This window comes from Phaseolus vulgaris, chromosome 6 (genome assembly GCF_051622355.1).
Source record: "Phaseolus vulgaris cultivar YP4 chromosome 6, ASM5162235v1, whole genome shotgun sequence".
Lineage (NCBI taxonomy): Eukaryota > Viridiplantae > Streptophyta > Magnoliopsida > Fabales > Fabaceae > Phaseolus > Phaseolus vulgaris.
Window position 1 is genome coordinate 18,253,723 of NC_143503.1, and position 22,210 is coordinate 18,275,932.

Here is a 22,210-nt window from a genome sequence, read left to right on the forward strand (position 1 = left end):
CGTGGGGTATTTTCACCATATCATCAAGAATTGTAGGTTCAATCCCATCTTCGATGTGCATGAGGTTTTTTGCAAAATTTTGATCTTGCAATGATCACATGTTTTGTTGTAAATGCATTACCTTTGTGTTACTCCATAAAGGAGACTTGACAATACATGCATAAATCACTTGTGCCTTTGTACCCTTTTGAACAACTGGCAGTACCTCGCGAAAATCTTCTTCTAATATCATCACTTTCCCCCCAAATGGAGCATCTCAATCTAGAATGTCCTTTAATGATCTATCTAATGCCTCTAAAGCATATTTGTTAGTCATGGGTGCTTCATCCCAAATAATTGTTGTTGTTTCTCTTAGTATCTTTGCAAGATCAGATTGTTTGCTTATTAAACAAAAGGAACCAACTTCTACAGTAATAGGTATCTTAAATTGAGAATGTGCAGTTCAACCAGTAGGTAATAATGTTACAACTATAGCAGAGGAGGTTGTCGCTAAAATAAATTTTCCTTAACTCTTATAATATGCAATTAATGTACGATAAAGGAATGTTTACCGGTTCCTCCTGGTCCATCTACAAAAACTACTTGACTTTGCTTACAATGGATTACATCTAAAATGGTATTGAATGAAGTCAACTGATTAGTATTCAATCTCTGATTACATTGTCAACATCTTCATTAGGTATTTGTATTGATAACTCTTCTTGTATAATTCTTGGTACTAAAGTATTTTCAAATGCATCCAATGATAATGTTGGTAAATCAAAATCATTGATTGTTTTAACATGTTGAATAAGAAGATCATTTAAACCCCTCAATAGCATATTGACGTTGATGCCCATATAAGTGCTTATTGAAGTATAATCTTCTGCCATAAAGATATAAAACTCATTCCATAGACTTTGAAAATCAGTTGGTTGTCAAAAAATTAATATGGTCACAAACAATCTCCTTAAAGCATAAGGCATTTGTAAACTTGATGTTTTGACTAAGCATTCATGAATACTATTATCGATTTCAATAAATCCCTATTTTTCAGCTGCTTTTTTAAATGTGGGGCAATATGTTTCATTTGGTGATAATAGGTATTCCCAACTGGTTGGCCCTCTTATATGGGATAATAAAATATGCAAGAAGAATTTTCTTCCTTGACCAATAACTATAAATTTGACCAATAACTTTCTTCCTTGACCTTCTTAGGTACCATTCCTTTTATTTGTATGCCAACAATAATGTTTTGGGATTTCTCTATACAAATAACTTCTAAAATGTGAATCTCGACAATTTAGTGCAAAAGAATTGTGTGAGCATGGTTTTAGAGGCATTGTCATCATTTAATACATCACTTATGCTTTTATGCTTATAGAAGCAAACCTAATGATGATTTGGTAAATGAATTTGTAATCTTTCTACGCTTGGATTCATTTGATAAAGTGTTAATCTGAAGATTTTCCATAAAGCCTCTGGAGCGCAAATCCATCTAGCATCAATATATTTTTGGACTTCATCTACGATTGATCCTCTACGAACCTCCATTGCTACTCAATCTGGACCTTTGTACACATACTTGTATAAATATTTAATACTTTTAATGCTACTGCACACCTCAAAATTTATATGACAATTATATTTTAACAACAACCAAGGGTTATAAGGAACCACCCATCTGTTGTCAACAGTCGCATTACTATTTATAGATACCGGTGCATTGAAACGTCTTTTGTATTGTGGATATGAATTATTACCTTAACGTGTTTCTTCCAAGAACTCTTCAGGATATTTTTTCTTGCATTCATTATGCTTCATACATGGTGATCTTGGATTAAGAGTTGCGCAAGACCCGTGTATCATGTGTTTCAGTACAACATCGTGCAATTGTGGCTTTTCTTCACTTTTTGATATTTCTACTCTAACAATGCTATCATAATCTTCTGGATCACGTAATTTATCATTATCTTGTAAGATAAGTAACATATGCACATAGGGTAGTCCACGTTTTTTAAATTTAGTGACATACATGTAACTTTTAACTCTTCCAAAAACTCCTTTATCAATTACATCTTCCTTCAATTGTTCAAATTTTGCTTGAAATATTCTTGTGAGTAAGTCAGGACAATCTTGTGGAGTTTGAAAAAAATTTAAGTTCTAATGAAATTTCATTCCAAGAAGTATTGCTTGTCATTGTAAGGAAAATATCAGGTTTACCATTATGAACAAAAATTGCCATGCCATCTTCATATCGTTGTGTCAAGTCTCGAGGACTACCAATAAATGATGATGGTAATATTTTCCTCTGTCCAACATTTCCTTGAATAAAAAAAATAGTTTGAGTTTTGATATATTTAGATTTAATAGATGTAGTATGTTACATATATTATGTACTTGTGTGAGTTTGTCATTCATTCAAAGCATCTTGAAAACCTTGATACACTTCAGCACAAATATTATTTTGATGATATCAAATCCATTGTAACCTTCCTGCTTCAATCTTCACATAGTTGTCTATAACATATTGGTGTAAAAGTCGTCCCACTTGTAATATTGTAGAGTGATCACTGGAACGAATCTACATTGAAGTAATAATGTATGTGTATTAATTTTATGACACAACATTGATAAGTAAATTTTTGGAAATGATATATATAATTGAGTTGGAAGTTACCTGAACCATGTAGCTATAATATTCTCGGCATGAGATACTTTGTCCATTATCGTTTTTTGTGTTGAGATCACAACCATATGTTCCAAAAGGAAATAATAATGGATATTGTAAAGGGTCATAATATCTCAAAGATTCTTAAATGTTTATTAAGTTCCCATCATGACTTACAATTTTAATGTCTCGTCCACATGCCATTGATTTTATGTCCCTGGTAACAATAGTTGTTGCTACTTGAGATGTAGTTGGAAGATTGTATTGTGGTTGATTGGCAGAATGCTCTTTAATGAGTAAAGTACATTCATGAATATTTTGTTCTTGAACAATTTGTCTAAATACATGCATAAAAGGATTGCACACATGTAGTACTTGTTGCAGCTTATTATCAATGGTTTGATGAAGATGAGAAGTTTCCAACATCCTATTTTGTAATTCATGTGCAGTGTCATAAATGTACAATTGCAAGAAACATGGCCTAGACCCCTCATTTGAAAAAAAAACTTTCTATTGCACCTTGAGCACGAAAACTATATATACCACGACTAGTTGCAACTATATTTTCATCCATATGAACACCAAGTGAAGTGAATGAAAGCACATGATTGTAAGTTTTAATATGTTGACTAAAATGTCTACTTTCAGAAGAACAACAAAAAATATTTGAACTAACTCATCCGGAGCAGTAACATGTGGAAGTAAGACTTTTCCACCCGAGCAACACATATCACGTGATTCATGGTAATGTAATCGTGCATGACAATGTGCACATGTAGTCAGAGTAGACAATTGAAACATTACCATCGCAATAGTATTTCTAAATTACAAGCACAGTTATGCGTCTGTCGAAATATATGTAGTATTTCTACATGTATAATAATTTCTAAAAAAAATTAAAGTATGTCATTGAACTTCCATTACGTAAATATTGCAATAAAAGTATACTAACCATGTTCAATGTCAACGACATTTGTATTACTTGGTCCTGCTCATTATCATTTGATCTTTGAAAGTTTTGTGGAGTAAAAGTATAACCTGTCAAGTTAAATAAATGAATAAAGTTATATAGAAAAATTTAAAGCAATAATGTGTTACCTACATTATTTAATGACTGAGCCAAATGTCGAATAAATGACAATCTCCTTCCTGAAACCGTAATTGCCATGTGGATAGTGTTGTTTCTCTTTTCTCTATAAGTTTTTCTTCGTATATATAATTCATCTGCCTTTTAAAATAATTTTTGGAAATTGACATCTTATGCATAAAAGTGTACTAACCAGGTTCAGTAACATGTGTGTTACTTGGTGCTACTTCGTTATCGTTAGATTCTTCAAAAAACTAAATAAAAAATTTAAAAAAATATATTTGTTGTGTTATATAACATTTTTTTTACCTGCATTATTTATTAATCGAGTCAAATTTCGAATAGATGTCAATCCCCTTCCTGAAACAATATTTGTAATATGAATAGTAGTGTTTACCCTTTGTCTATAAGTTTTTCTTAGTATAGATATTCCATTTGTCTTTTAAAATATTTTTTGGAAATTGACATCTTATGCATTAAAGTGTACTAATCAGGTTCAGTAGCATGTGTGTTACTTGGTGTTGTTTCGTTATGGTTAGATCTTTCAAATGTCAAGTTAAAGGAATGAATGAATAAAACAATATAAAAAAATTATTCAAAAATAATATTTGTTGTGTTATATAATAATTTTTTTACCTGCATTATTGATTGATGGAGTCAAATTTCGAATAGATTTCAATCTCCTCTCTCTATAAGTTTTGCTTTGTGTAGATACATTTGTCCTTTGTTCAATTATCATTCTTCGTCTTGTATTTGCAATATTTAGCTTCAAGTTTGACTTTATCGTTTTAGTGTTGTAGTTTTACACTTATATTTTCCATTTTGTTATCTATTAAATTGTAGAAAAATAATAAGTATTAAAAAATCATTTAAAAAATTATAAAATATAAATCAAAACTAAAAGTAAAACAAATTATTGAAATACCAAACAATAGTATTACATTACACATCAAATTTAACCAATATGAAAAATATCGACAAAGTAAGGATAACGAAACTTAGTTACATTTTTCAAAATCATTCAAATTAGAAGGAAGCTACTACAGTAATTACAAATCATTATTATTTATAATTTATAATACACATCAAAACCAAATCTTACTAACTTAAATGTGGCAAACATACAGCAAAAATTAGAGCCGACCTCCTTTTTATGAGTAGTAAACGAAAACAATCACAAATTATAGTTAAGTTTCTTTTGTTTAAATAATATATATAAATTACAAAAGTCATTTTAATAAATATTTTATGTTGAATATTTATATATATATATATATATATATATATATATATACTCATCTCTTAGATTTATAATTGTTGAAGGATTGAAAGAAATAGATTATTTATAATTATAATCTAATGGATTTATATAAGTGAATTTGTAAATATTATTATTTATAATTATAATCTAATGGATTTATATAAGTGAATTTGTAAATATTATTATTTTATTTTCAATAGTTTTACCTTTCGTTTGTTATGCATATTAAAAATTAATTTTTAGATGTTTATATGTATGTCAGCTAGATGAATTATATATATATATATATATATATTACTTTTTTTTCTTAATTTTTAGTTATACAAATATTATATTGAATACGAGTATATGATATTATTACCAATTCAATAGTCTTATTTATTCTTATCTAATCACTACTACAAAAAAAAATATAATTTTAACGCAGTTATATTTACCGTTACCAGCAGTTTTAACCCCCGTTAAGTGCGTTATCCGCGGTTAGCTTTTTTCCTGGAAGATTCAACGTCACTATTCTCGACGTTTTGAAAACCCCCGGTATTCTCGACAGATTAAATTAGAAATTTAGATAATGAAATTTAAATTGAAAAAAATCTATTTAATTAAAATAGATGTTTGATTTGGAAAAATATAAAATATGAATAAAAATTAAATTTAAATAAATAAATATTTAATAAATTGGATCAATATAAAAGTGAAATACTTTGTTTGAATTGAATTTTACGAGAAACCAAGATAAAAGAAAAAAAAAATTAAAATACTTTACTTTAGTTAATTTTTATTAAAATAACTATTGATAGATTTAGAAAACTTATATTAAGTCTGTATTTTACTAGGGGTTTAACCTCGGTTATACTAACCTCTACTAATAAATTCCTCTTAGAATTATAAATTTTTGTAGTGTTTATACCTATCAATATATTGTTTTATATATAAATTAATAACTTTTTATGTTAACATAACACAAAAATATTTTTCCTAATAATTTAAAAAATATATATTTTTCCTAATATATATATTTTATATTGAGTCGGTCTTGATATACAAATAAATTTAATGAATAAAGGTAAAATGTGATCCATAAGATAAAATAAAAATAGGTGTTTGATAACAATAGTCTATGAAAATCACTTAATGAAAAGACATACAAAGTTTGGATCTTATAACATTGAAAAATTCATTAATTATTGTACAATATGATGAAACTTTAAAGAAAAGAATCAATTACATGAAAAGTAAAGATTGTTATAGTCTATGTCTGTTGATTGCTATAGTCTATGTCAGTTGTTCACCAATGACAACATGGTCCTGAGAGTTCTTGGCCCTCTTTTTGTTGCAAACCCAAATCCATGTTGTGACCTCCAAAATGACAGCAGTTGCAGCCAAAGATATGATTATGCCCACATAGCTATTCTTCCACACATTGTGAGCATTCAAAATGTCAAAACCTTTCAAGACGTTCCATATGGCCAATGCAATAGTTGCATAACCAACTATGTAATGAAAAATGTTCCAAAATATTCTATATTTGTGATCCTTCTTAGGCCTCAAACACACAGCAACAAGAACTTGTGCAGATGCAAGACACATTAGAGTGATTCCAACGCATCGATGAGGAGCATGATGAACCCCAGAGTGGTTTCCAATATACAAACCAGTCCCAAAGCCAACAATGCCGATCAAGAAGGCCAGTGATTGGCATGCTCGATGCAAGTGAAACCAAGTGCTTCCCAAACCATTCACCACCTTCAAGTAACGACCCATCATCACTCCAATCGGCATCATTATTCCCCAACTCGCGGTATTCAAAATTCCATGAACCTACATAATTCACAAGGTCAAAATATATACTTCTTCTAAAAAATATCATAAATTCCAAATTTCTTACATTTCTTAACATGGTTCGTGAGTTCACATCTCCATCAGATTTAGAAACCTTGCCAGATATGAAATCGATGGTTCCATAGGATTGAAGATTAGAGCGTGAAAAGGAGTGAGCCTTGAGAGTGCCATCTTCAGAAACCAAACCCTCTTGCCAAGCATGGTTTACCACAGTCTTGTTGGGGGGAAGTTGAAAAGTCGCAAAGATGATGATGCCACCATTTGTGTATGACGTAGAAAGACTATAAACCGAAAAACTGAGATTTCCCTCTTGTAGCATCGTCGCATAACTTGTTATCGGTGATGTATATGCTTTGATGGTCCCATTTGATTTATGAACTGCCACGAATGATTGTGAACCCACCATGCCCTTTGAGATAGGGTTTATGGCCCATGCAACCCAACTTGAATCCTTTGCGTTGGCTTTGTTGAATGCAACATCAACTACACCTGATGATGGATGGTAGTTCCAATGCAACGAGGATTCAAGAACGGGCAAATCCTCACAAGCCGCATACTTAATGTTGTTTGAAAACCTGTATGATTTTAAAATTAGAAATATGAGCTTCATTATATATAATTTATATGATAAATGTTTTTATCAAAGTATCATTTCACCTAATATAAATAAAACACTAATTTGTTAAGTCATCCAGTATATATCTTCAAACCCCTTCCATTAGAAAAAGCATATTTATTTTGTATTTAGAAAACTAGAAATTTAAAAAATAAAAAAGAATATTTTTATGAAAAATTAATTGAGATTGTTTTGTTATTACATTTCACAAAATTAACCTTCGACATATATTGAAGCGAATATAAGAAAAGATGGTGATTTTATGATTTTAAAAATATGACCTTTACTATTTTATATTATATGATAAATGTTTTTGTATTTACATTTCTTCATAAAATTAACCTTTCACATATATTGAAGCAAATATAAGAAAAGATGATGATTTTATGTTTTCTGAAAACTTGATATAAGAATAAAAAAAGGAGAGTAAGCATATAAAATAGAAAGAAAAAGAAAAAGATGATGTGTTTTAAAAACCTGTATGAGTTGCATGGCTGTGAAGTGATAGGGACAATAATGGCAATTAGAAAAGTGAAGAAGAACACTATATTTGCAGTGAAAGTCATAGTAAGAGAAAGGAAAGGAGAACAAAAACAATTGCTCTGATTTTTAGCACTGAATAAACCAATTTCACACACATCTATTTATCTTTTTAAATAACATTTCTAAATCAAGATATCTTTATCTTATCTAACCCTTTCAAATATCTTTTAAAACAGTTTTTATTTTCTATATTTTTAAAATATTTTTCTTTTATTTTCTATATATGCTAAAGATAAAATTTAAAATCCAAAATATATTTTTACTAAAAATTGTATTTTCAATTAAAAGATTATTGTGTAAATTGTGTAGGGATATAACTGAATATTGTTATATATATAAATTAAAGTAATATTAATTATGTAAATATTTTTAAAAAATTTAGTTTATTAATTAATAAATAAATAAAATTTAATTGTAAGGATTAATAATTTAAATTAAAATATTTTGATATATTTTTATATTTTTAAATATGATAATAAAAGGTATTAATATTTTAAATATTTTTTATTTAATTTTTTAATTTAAAAAGAGTCCGTCTAAATGAGTGTACGAAAGAAGTTTACAAAAAGTAAAATTTTAATCTAACTTTAAAAAATTAATTTTTAATTATAGCTAATAAATAAATAAAATTTAATTGTAAGGGTTAATAATTTAAATTAAAATATTTTGATATATTTTTTATATTTTTAAATATGATAATAAAAGGTATTAATATTTTAAATATTTTTATTTAATTTTTTAATTTAAAAAGAGTCCGTCTAAATGAGTGTACGAAAGAAGTTTACAAAAAGTAAAATTTTAATCTAACTTTAAAAAATTAATTTTTAATTATTACTAATAAATAAATAAAATTTAATTGTAAGGATTAATAATTGGGTCTTATACATAAACAAATTTAAATATTTATAATTTAAGTTAAATTTCCATGTCAAATAATTATAAATATAAGACATTGTGTGAAATAAAAATTGTGATATCTATTATCATATTATGCAAAAACTTATTTTATTTATATAGTTACTTTTTCTTCAAATTATAAATAAATTATATAAGTTTTGCAAAATTAATATTATGAAGCAAAAAGAATTTAGAAAATATATTTGAATAATAAAATTTATTTTGTATATTCTAATCAAATCATTGAACGGATAAAATATTTAGTTATATAAATGTTGTTATCAAAAATATCTTTTTATTTGATAATTTATATTTCATAAATTTATTTCACATATTTTTATTTTCTATCTACATATTAATCCAATCGTTGAATGATCAAATAAAAATCAGGTAAACCAGTATATATTCATTTATTTAGTTATTTAAATTTATCTTAAGAATACTTAGGTCTTACATAAACAAGTTTATATAATTATCATTTAATTTAATGCTTTTTATAAATAATTGGTATCTAAAACCTTAGTTGCTAATTAGATACCAATTTATAAACTATTTAATAATAATAGAAAATAATAGAAACTAATTTAGAAACCAATTTTTTTTTTAGTTTCTAAAATGGTCTCTATTTTAGTTCCTATTGTAACTAATTATTTTGGTATCTAAAAATTAGTTTCTATTTCATGATTTTCTTGTAGTATCTATTATCATATAAACTACTACTAAAATATTATGCAAAAAAAATATTTTATTAATATAGCTACTTTTTCTTAAAATTATAAATAAATTATATAAGTTTTGTAAAATTAGTACAGTACAAAAAAATCATGAAATAAAAATCAAATTTAGAGACCAAATATAGTAAGTTGTTATATTGACTAAATTAGATACGATTTTAGAGAAAAAAAATTTGGTTTCTAAATTAATTTTTTTTATTGTTAATTAGTTTTATCTAATTAGCTACTAAGTTTTTAACTACCAATTATTTAGATTCTATGGTAACAAAAATTTTGAATTTAGAAAATATATTTGAATAATAAAAAGTAATTTTTTTATATTTTAATTACCATTATAATTTAAATTTATGTGTGATTTTTGAGGTCCTATTTTAGTTTAGTAAATATGTTTGTTTTAAAAAGAAAATAAGATTTAAAATTCTATTTTATGTTGAGTACATACATTAGAATTTTAATTATTTAGTTATTTATGTCTAAAAATTTAGCAATCTCTTTAAACTCTTTCATTCTCTAATTTTTATTTTTTTTAATGTCTCTAGTTGATTCTTATTCTTTTTTTTATTCTATTAGATTGTGTTATTGAGTTGTTACAAAGTAGATATTATTTATAATCAATAATCAACAAAAATTATAGAGTAATTTCATTCTATAAATAATTTCTTTATCAATAAAAAATAAATAAAATAAAAAGAAACACTCCAAAACTATCCCAAAATCCATAGACAATATTTCTTTACTGCAACTAGTTTTAAGCTCCAGAAAAACTATAAACATTTTCAAAAAAAAGGGTATAAACTTCATATTTTATACCATTTGGGGAAGCATAATTTCTGATTTTTTTCTATATATTTTTTTCTGTTTTTTTTTTAGTTTTTCAATTTTATTATTTCATTATTAAATATTTTTTAAATTACAATAGTAATATAATTAATTACTTAAACTAAATAAATATTTTTTTAAATTATAATAATAAATTATCTATATTATATTTAATTACAAATAATTTAATACATAACTTCAAAAATAAATTAATTAATTACTTAAATTTATTAAATATTTATTTAAATAATAATAATAAACTTTCTAAATTATATTTAATTATAAATAATTAAATATAAAATTTTAAAAAATAAATAACATAAAAAAAATCAACAAGCATTTACTTCTTAAGTTTAATTTATATACCATTATTATATATTCAATGACATTTATTTTTTTATTAGAACAAATTTATTATTATTATTTAAATAAATTTACAAATAATTAAATAAAAACCTATATGTTACTACTTATTTATTATAAATGAAAAAAAAATGGTATGTAACTAACTGTATGGTGAAATTATATGGAAAAAAATTTGTATATAATGTTACTATTTTTTTTTTAAAACTTGCAGATATTCAAAACTTTTTTTCAAACCTGGATATATATTCAAAAACATTCACACTTGGACATATATTCATATAATGTTTCTTTCCCTTTCTTTTATTCTGACAAGGTGATGGTGGATCACAACCTCCTGATTACATCTATATATATGACATAAAAAGATAATGAAAACAATTTATGATTAGTTAATATAAACTGGTTTGACTCATTATGAACTTTCTCCTAATCATGTAAACTGGTTGGGTTGATTACTAATCATGTGAAGATTGATTATCATTAAAAAGACTCAAGTGCATACTCAACTAACACTTTTAGTATGTAAATAGACATTATATACGTCGTATGTAAGCCAAAATTGATTACATACGAATTTAATGTAATGTTGACACCATGAAACGAGAATGATTTTCAAAGGATTATTACGTATGTACAGGTATTAAAAAATTAAAATATATGTTAAAAAAATGATAAAATTGGGTAGCTTCTTCATTTTGTTCTTTCTGTAACTTTTTCTCATTTTTTAGCTTGTACTCCTCTTTTCGTGCACGTCTAGCCTTGTTCACTCTTTGAGCTCGTCTTTACTATGTTCTTCATTGTGTCATAAGCCTTATTTCTTTATCTTTTTATGATAAATTTGTGTTTTATGATTTCGTGCCCTAATATTTCTTTCTTGTCCTTTGATAAGTCAAAAACGGGGTTACTCCTTAGAGTCACCGATTGGAATTTCCAAACGAAAGCACTGGAGAAAATGGGAAATGAAAGGAAAACAAGGTATGTTTGTTCATTTTATGGCTTTTCTAAATTACAATATTTGTTATTTGTATATATGTAATGAAGTTGTGAGGTAGTGAATCCACTTCAAGGAACCACTTAACCGACAAAACCCCTTAAAAAGAACTTAATATGGAACATCCTCATGCGTTAATCAGTTTTTGTTAATGTAAATTAAAACATGATTAAACATGATTATGAACGCATATAATAATGTTCACATACATATCTTATCATATCATGATTCTCACACAATCATACCATCAAGAAGGAATAGGCACTTACCTTGATCCATGAGTGATCCTACTTGAGCAATTACTTTATCTCCTTTGTCCCAATCTATCTCTTAGCAATTTTTTTCTCATCACACACTTCCGTGATCGTTATCAGTGAGACAACTATTATTTGCAGAGACAGAACCCTATAGCCTTTAGTTCCCAATCTTCATCAGATGTAGGTTTTCATTAGGTATATCATCAGATATATATTTCTCACGTTAACCAATGAGCCCTTTAATTCTATTATTATTATTAAATCATATTCGGGTCCAAAGCCCAAACTCTAAGTCATGTGAGTCACTTTATAGAAATTAATTTAAATTATTTCTTACATTCTCCCACTTGACTCATATGAGTTATAATACTTTCATGATTTAATAATTACATAAATGCGCATTTAAACGGCCTTACATAAATTGGTTCTATCATTAATCAAAATCAAGGATACATAAATAATAAGAGTCATGGCGGCTACATGTCATTTTAATCAACACATTTCCTTCCATGTACTACTATATCATTCTTTCTCCTTAATATGACTTTATAATGAGAAATCCATAATAGGTTCAAACATAATGTCATTTTTCATCAATAACAACATAATTTGTTTTCCACAACATAATTTACATGCATATACATAAAGTAGAAAACATAAATTTCATAAACTTTATTTATTCAATGAGCTCAGAGTGTCAAATAAGAATTAATAACAACATTGATCATTCACTAGTAGACATAATGCCCACATTTACAATATGACCAGTAAATGTTTTGGGCGGTAACCCTATTGTTAAAGGGTCAGCAATCATAAGATCAGTGCTAATATGTTCTATTGACACTTTATGTTTCTGAACTTCTTCTTTAACGGCAAAGTATTTCAATTCCATATGTTTAGCACCTTTGAAATACTTGTCGTTTTTAGAAAAGAAGACGGTTGTGGAGTTATCACTATAAATTCCCAGCGGCTTGGCAATACTGTCAACAATTCCAAGTCCTGAAACAAAATTCCGCAACCAAATAGCCTGAACTGTGGCCTTAAAGCATGCCACAAATTCAGCCTCCATGGTGGATGCAGCAATGACTGTCTGCTTCACACTTTTCCATGAAATTGCTCATCCGACTAAAAGATACACATAACCAAATTTAGACTTTCGGGTATCCTCACAGCCAGCAAAATCTGAATCTGTATATCCAATCACCTCAAGATGATCAAATCTTTTATAAGTAAGCATGTGATCCTTCATTCCTTGCAAGTATATTAAAACTTTCTTTGCAGCTTTCCAATGATCCAATCCTGGATTACTCTGGTATCTTCCAAGCATACCAACTGCAAAACTAATATATGGTTGTGTACAAGTTTGAGCATACATTAAACTCCCAACAATAGATGCACAAGGTATATTCTCCATCTGTTTCTGTTCCAAATCATTCTTTGGACATTGCACGAGACTAAATTTGTCCCCTTTCTGTATTGGAACGGGAGATGTTGAACATTTATCCATTCTGAATCTCTCTAAAACTTTATTAATATATGTTTTCTGAGACAAACCTAACAGTCATTGATGTCATTCCAATAGCCACATAGAGAAAGGTTCTTGACCTTCTTAGGAATCAACTTGAGTTGGACAATAGTTAGGCACTTTTTCTTAGAATTGGATCATTGTTCTAAGTCAAGAACTCTCCAAAAACTAACACCAATTCCAAACTCATATGGAAGTTCCAATTATAGTCAAATAGAACCGAACAAAATGGAACATAAGATAAGCAAACTGAATTAGAAGTGCTGGAAATTAAAATGCACCGAACCAAAACAGAAAATAATAAGAACAGCTGCTGGAAAATGAAAAATAACCAAACCAAAACTCAAGAACACAAGCTAAACATGAACAATTGAAAGAGTAGGAAGAAAGGAGAAGAGAAAAGCTTATGGAGATGGAAGAGAAGGTGAGTGATCTCGCCACTAGAAGGATGGTTGCTCCTAGATGAGTGTGCTGCCGCCACTTGAGGACACCATGGATCCTTCAAGATAAGACTAGAGAAGAAGGCTCAAAAGCTCTCCAATGCTCACTCAAAAATTGAGTATAGTTTCTTTACTCTCATTTCAATTCTGAAAAATACAAGGGCTGCACCTTAATTTATAGCCTAAGGTGCTGAAATGTAAGCTACACAAATTCAAAAAAACTCCCTCCTAAAAGCTTCTAGAATTGGCGCCTAAAACAATGCATGAGGAAGGTGTGATCCCTTCTCTCACTTTGGCACCTCCTTATTTACTCCTACACCTATCTACTAACACCCCCCCCCCCCCCCTAAAACTCCTAACTAAAGACTAAAAGATGCTTTAACAATAGAGGTTTCTAATGTTTCCCTCTAAGCACCTTCAACAATATTCTTTATTATTTAATACTTGGCCTTGCCCTTCATGAGATGAACTTGGGCTTTTTGGGCTTTGGCCTTCTTGGGCTTGGGCTTGGGCCTCATCTTTTGCAAAGAATAATAAGAAGAACTTTAAATGTGAGGGCGAATGATCTTGTCCTTCATTATTAAAAGCCTTCTTTATTTGATTCGCATCAGTCATTGTGATCTATCACAGAATATTTCTATTCCTATCACATAGTATGCCTCACCCATATCTTTCATCTCAAAGTTATTAGAGAGAAACTTCTTAGTCTCACTTAATAGACCAAGATCATTAGTTGCAAGCAAGATATCATCAACATATAGAATCAGGAATATAAACTTGCTCCCACTGACCTTCAAGTATATACACCGATAAACGATGTTTTCCTTAAATCCAAAGGACACAATAGTATCATTGAACTTAAGATACCATTGCCTAGAAGCATGTTTAAGCCCGTATATTGATTTCTTTAGTTTACACACCATGTGTTCCTTTCCTTCTTCAATGAACCCCACAGGTTGGTCCATATAAACATCCTCTTCTAAATCCCCATTCAAAAAGGCAGTTTTGACATCTATCTGATGCAACTCAAGATCATAATGAGCTACTAATGCCATGATAATTCTAAAGGAATCTTTCTTAGAAACAGGTGAAAATGTTTCCTTATAATCAATCCCATCCTTTTGAGTAAAACCTTTGGCAACAAGTCGGGCCTTGTAAAGTTCGATATTGCCATGAGAGTCACTTTTAGTCTTAAAAACCCATTTACACCCTACTCTCTTGCATCCTTCTGGCAATTCTATAAGGTCCCATACATCATTATGTGCCATTGATTTAAGCTCATCTTTCATGGCATCTAACCACTTATCAGAATTATCATCATTGATGGAGTCTGAAAATGAAATTGGATCATTATCAATACTTAATTCATTTTCTGTCTCTTGTAGATAAACCACATAATCATTCGAAATAGCTTACCTTCTTTCTCTTTGAGATCTTCTTAATTCTATTTCTTGTGGTTGTTCTACTACAGGTTCATTGTTAGCCACGTGATCATTAATTTGTTGTTCTTCATCATCGTTGAGTGGTTCAACTACATTAGGAACAACAATACTTAAAGTTGAAGTACTAGTTAAAGGAACTTGTACTCTGACTTCCTTAATCTCCACATTTTGTGAAGTATCACTCCCACTGGTTTCACCATTTTCAATAAACCGTGCATTTCCAGATTCAACAATTCTTGTGCTATAGGTAGGACAGTAAAACATATACCCTTTTGACTTTGCTGGATAACCAATTGCATTCAATTTCATTTCTTGCGGATTGTATATTCTAACTTCTGCCTGACATCCCTAAACATGCAGGTGTCTCAAACTAGGTTTCCTTCCTGTCCACAATTTAAAAGGTGTCTTTTGAACTACTTTACTAGGAACCCTGTTCAACAAATACATGGCATATTTTAAAGCATACATCCACAATGAAACAAATACAGTTGACTTACTTAACATGCTCCTAACCATATCCATTAAGGTTCAATTACGCCTTTCTGAAACACCATTTTCTTATGGTGTACCTGGCATTGTGTATTGAGCACAAATACCATGTCTCTCAAGGAACTTAGCAAACGGACCAGGGTGTTGTCAACTTTCATCATACTTTCCATAATATTCACCACCTCTGTCTGACCTGACAATTTTCACCTTTCTGTATAATTGCCTTTCCACTTCATTTATATAAACTTCCAAGGCATTCACTGCTTGCGATTTTTCATGCAGTAAATAGACATAACCATAACGTGAAAAATCATCAATAAAGGTGATAAAATACCTTTCTTTATATCAATGTGTATAATTTCAAGAAGTTGAGTACTTCTTGTGGCTCTTTTCTTTATATGTTTTGTTTGTTTGCCTTTAATACAATCCACATACATTCAGATAAGTAAAATCCAAACTTGGAAGTATTTCATTCTTTACTAATCTTTCCATCCTTTCTTTAGAAATATGTTCCAAACGTTTGTGCCACAAGAAAGTAGAACATTCATTCACCAAACTATGTTTAGTGCCAACATTATGATGTGAGGTCATAAGAGTTTCAGCATATAGATTATCAAGATTCAATCTATATAATCCATCATAAAGAGTACCAGATCCAATCAAATAGGTACGTTGATATAAACTGAAACATCCATTCCCAAATTTAAAAGAGTATTCGGCAACATCAAGTTTAGACAATGAAACTAAATTCCTAGATATACTAGGTACATAAAAAGTATCCATCAAGTCTAAATAAAATCCAGTGTCGAGGATTAAACGATAAGTCCCGACTGCTTCCACTGGAACCTTCTCTCTATTCCCCATGAAGACAAACTTTTCATTTGGCTTTATGGTTCGGGTTGAAAGGAATCCTTGCATCATGTTAGAAACATGAGTTGTGCATCCAGAATCAATCCACCAAGAATTATGTGGAACTTCAGTTAAGTTTGATTCAAAACATACATAATAAGCATTCATGGTGGTTGATGTACTGATTAATGTCTCAGCAAGAGACTTATCATCTTTTTGGGAGCGCTCTTCCACAAATTTCATAAATTATTTTGCATTCTCGGTTTTGGGAAGAGCAGACTTAATATTGTTTGCTATGCTCATTCTCATAAACATCAGGCTAAGTCTATTTGACTTTTCCCAAGCCCTATAATGAGCTTTCTCGTCATTGCTACTATCATCAGTAATAGCAGCAGGTTTCTCGATTCGAATGGCCAAATCAAGATCCAATACACCTAAGTGAAATTGGACTTTTTCACTCCAGTCAGAAAATTTTAGACCATTAAAGACTGGAACAGACGTAGCTTGCGAATGTAAGGCTACAGGATCAGATACTGCAATCGCACATACTTAACATTAATACTTCGAGTCATAAACTAAACATACAATACAGATTCAAAAAAACATTCTATGTATATTAATGTTCTCCTTTGGGAGATTCATTAATAAACAAAACATAATGATGTTAATAGTATTAACTTTATTTGGCAAGATATATGCATTAACTAGAAACACTTGTTATCTTTGGATATACAAGCAAAACTAATAACACATACTCACTACCAACAATCATATCCATTAATTATAAGGACAACTAATCAACCTTTGGATGATCCAAAAATGTCTTATAATAATGAATTTCCATTTACCCATATATAAATAATTTAGCATCCATTCTATAGGTAATTGAAATAAAATTTATCAGTAATCTAGAATTAAATAAAACTTAAAGATTTGATCACTTTGGTGATTACAAATCTATCATACAAATAATTCCATAAATAATATCATTAGTTGAAATAAAATTTCATCCATAATTTGAAATTAAATAAAACTTAAATATTTGATCACTTTGGTGATTACAAATCTATCATACAAATAATTTCAAAAATTATACCATTAATTGAAATAAAATTCATCCATAATTTATAATTAAATAAAACATAAAGATTTTTCCACTTTGGTGATTACAAATCTATCATACACATAATTCCAAAATTTCAATTTAAAATTTAATACATAAAGCGGAAAAATTAATTTTCCATTCCTCACTTTCAAACAATTAATTAAACTTTAATTAAATGTAAATTAAATTACATTATAATATAACATATAACATAAGTTGCAGGAAAGAATTATCCATTAATTAAATTTTAATCTAAGCAATTCATACATGAATCCAATTTTTCTTTTCTTTCCTAATCCTTAATCCTACGTAAGATGCAGGTAAGGAAATTAATTCATAAGTTTCATTAATAGAATTAAAAAATAAAATAACATAAGGCCCAGGAATGAATGACGTAAGGTGCACAAAATTTCAATTTGTTAATTAAATTCAATATTATATTATAATTTCATCTTCACGTGCAGTTTCATCTTTCTTCAATTGAATTAAAAATTCAATTAATGAAACTTTTCAAAATGACATAAAGAGGCACACCAACACTGCTATGAACAAAACCAAAAAGCTTGTATCCCTTACACAAAAGCTCAGCGAACCCAGTCACCAAACGGTGGTTTCCGAGACACCCACTTTAGCACCCAGACATATTCTACTCAGTCACCGACGACATGCCTTAAGCCACGAACCACCGCGCTTAGCTACAAACCACCACACGCTAGCTACGAACCACCGCCTGAATCACTGTGCGAACAAGGGGTGTTGGATCCCGTTCAGGGAGACGACCACCGGACCATCAAAGGTCATCGTGCGACGCCATTTCTCTCCCTCTCGAACCTCGACGCCTCCGCCAAAGGGCGCAATAACCACCGCTCCAACCACGAACCGTCGCGCTTGAGTTTCGATCTTGATCCTTAATGCCGAACCAGGTCACGGCCAACCACGTCATCATTGTAGGCATTACCAGCGACGGAGATGGACGAACGGCGGCGGATGGCTTGCGATTCCGCTAATGGGTTCATAGGGTGTTAACACCGTTAATGGCGTTGGGTGTAAATTAGGGTTCTGTTAATGAAAACCTTAATACCTAAATCCTTCTTCAATTGGGATTATTTTAAAATTACGATTCTTTGATTTTTTATGGTTTAGGACAATTAGGGACATGTTACATAGGAATGGAAACCTTAATCTATAAACCCTACTTTTTAAATTAGGATTCTTAAATTGGGAATATTTTAAAATTAAGGTTCTTTGATTTTGGAAAAGCGTTAATGGAGAATCACAAAAATGAGTAACGAGGCTATGATACCACATGTAAATTAAAACATGATTAAACATGATTATGAACGCATACAATAATGTTCACATACAGATCTTATCATATCATGATTCTCACACAATCATACAATCAAGAAGGAATAGGCACTTACTTGATCCATGAGTGATCCTACTTGAGCAATTACTTTATCTCCTTTATCCCAATCTATCTCTTAGCAATTCTATTCTTGTCACACACTTTCGTGATCGTTTTCAGTGAGACAACTATTATTTGCAGAGACAGAACCCTATAGCCTTTAGTTCCCAATCTCCATCAGATGTAGGTTTTCATTAAGTATATCATCAGATATGAATCACTTTATAGAAATTAATTTACATAATTTCTTACCGCTAATTTATTCTTTCTCTCGGTTTGGTTGAGTCTTTGATGATTTGCTTTCTTTTGAGAGTTTGTTTTATAGTTGACAATCCATTTCTTTTTCTCCTTAAATTTCCTAGTTCCTTAAATTCTGAAATTGTTCTTTGTTTCTTCGTAGTTTAGTTTATTTTGATATTTCAAGTTATGATTATTGTGTAAGGTGAATATCTGATAGTTATTTATTTAGAGACCAAAAACCAAGTTACTGATACTTTACACTTGTTTTTTTGTCTTAAACATTTTCAAAGTGAAGTTAGAGTCCAATTCTTTCCCATTAGTTATGATTGTTTCTTTGCTATCAGAATTGGTTTAGAAATTGGATTTAGTTTAGTTAAGTTGAGTTATAGGTTTATCAAATTAATCCAGTTAAATTCAATTTTGTGAAAAGTACTTTACGTTGGTGGTTAAATAAATTAAAGACTGGATATTTAATTAAAATTTATAACAAGTAGTTAAATATTAAGAGATAATTCAATAAATGAAATTTTTTGTCAAAAAATTATAACAAAATAACAAAAAGTAATAATACTTATTGTTGTGTTAAGGTGAGACCGTGTTTGATAGTTGATTGAAGTTTGTTGATGTTTTTATATATTTTGAGAAATTTAACTAGTTTTTTTATATAGGTGAATTAATTAGACAGTGAAACTTAAGGCATTTGACTAGTTTTTGGATGATCTTATTTGGATAAATGTTTTCTTGTTATGATTTAATTTTGTGTTGACTTGGGATGAATTTTATACTTCTTAGAACTTCTGAGGAATTTGATATGTATATAATTCCAATGGTGGTTTAGGAATTTGACCACTATGTTTAGGTAAAAAAATATTGGTATTTGTTAGTGAAATAAATAAGAATATCATTCCCTAGTTAGTTGTCTTTTGTTTAGAGTTTAGGGTTTTAAAAATTCTAAAATTTAAAACAATAAGTTGTTTTCCTCCTTAATTTCTCATTTTGTTTTCTTTGTCATAAGCTTTTTAGCTTTGTTACTTGGACACATGTATATATGTTTGTGTAATAATAAACTTAGAGTTGTTAGTTGGACACATACATATGTATGTCTAATAATATGTCTTTGGCTTTGCTAGTTAAATTTATAACTAGTTACCTATCATTATATCATTAAGGTACAAAGTAGTTGGGACTTGATAAACATTAAACTGAGTACTTGGATTAAAAACAAATGAATTATGTTCAAAGTTGTTTTCTAAAATGGGTGTTTTGATTTTATATATTTCTTAATACATTTTGCTTATCACACGTATAAGATATGTCTTTGACCTTTTTTTTGACACAAATTGCCTTTGACCTAGTCTATTTAATAGATAAAAAAAGGGTATTATCAAAATTTAAAAAGTATTTATAGTTAAATAATTTGAAATGCAGATACTTATGATCAACAACATCTCGCATGGGATCATTTTACATACCCATCAAGATAACAAAATCAACAGAATGCAAAAAGTTTAATTGCACCATTGAAAAATGAAGAGAAAATATAAATAAAATTAATCAACTACATATGCTCTCTCCAATCTACCTATTAACCAATCCATAAAATTAATTTATTTAAAGATAGAATAAAGCCCAAGAGTAATGTTTGCTTATAAGTGAATTTATACACTTTCTGAGAAAGTTATTTGCTAACTGTATTCAAGTCCAAAAAGTAATGTTTCCTTTCTAGACGAAATTTGTTAAATGAAATTTTCATCCACTAAATAAGTTTATGCAAAAAAATTCATTCTCTAATGTTTTCAAAATAAATTCCAAAACCCTATTTAATTCTTTTCTAAACCAAAATTCTCATATCTTATCTATTCCAAAATCTGAACACACCATGTTGTAGCTGAGGAGTTAGAGAACATTTCTACTCAATCAGATTTTCAAACAAAGTAAGTTCATTTTTACTTTAAAGATATTTTAGTATCTGTTTTTCCTTAGGATTTAGTCATCAATATTGATGGGGACAATTGAGGAAAATGTTCCTATCAACTTATTTTATCATATAATAAATTTTGGTGATGTTTGGATAATTGTTTTTTGGTCTCTAGATTACCTAAACATGAATTTCCAGTAGTACAAAATAAGGATTTTATGACAACTTTTTATGACGGTTGTTAACCACTCATCACAATAAATGGCACGATGGCATATTTGTAATTATATGGATAATTATTATGTGGGTTCTAAGATAAACCGACATAATAAATAATTATTATAATGAATTATATTTTAACCGTCATAGTAAATCTAGTTTTTTATGTTCTCTATTTTTTTATTGTTGGGTTGGGCCCTTTCTCACGAAACTGTTGGGTTGATCCCTCATTCCCTCTTTTCTTCTCATGTATATATATGACTCAGTGCATGTAATCCAATGTATGAAAAACGTGGAAGTATTACACTAATAGAAAGATTAGAATATTTTAGTTTCTCTTTCATAGTTATTGTTCATCTTCTCTTCCCTTGTCTGGCGCTTCATCACTGACTGTGCCAATGCAAAACTTCAAAATGGTATCAGAATGGTCTAACCCGCTCTTCTCTCCGCTGCAACTGGTTCTCTCTTAATCCTGCTTTCTCTTCTTGCTCTCTCATTTCTTTGTTTTCTTT

At 29.0% G+C, this 22,210-nt stretch overlaps 1 pseudogene; it reads right to left on the bottom strand.

Moving 5' to 3' along the window:
- Positions 1 to 6,273: 6,273 nt before the first annotated feature.
- LOC150027239 (cytochrome b561 and DOMON domain-containing protein At5g47530 pseudogene) lies at positions 6,274 to 8,022 on the bottom strand (annotated as a pseudogene).
- Between the last annotated feature and the right edge of the window lie 14,188 nt (positions 8,023 to 22,210).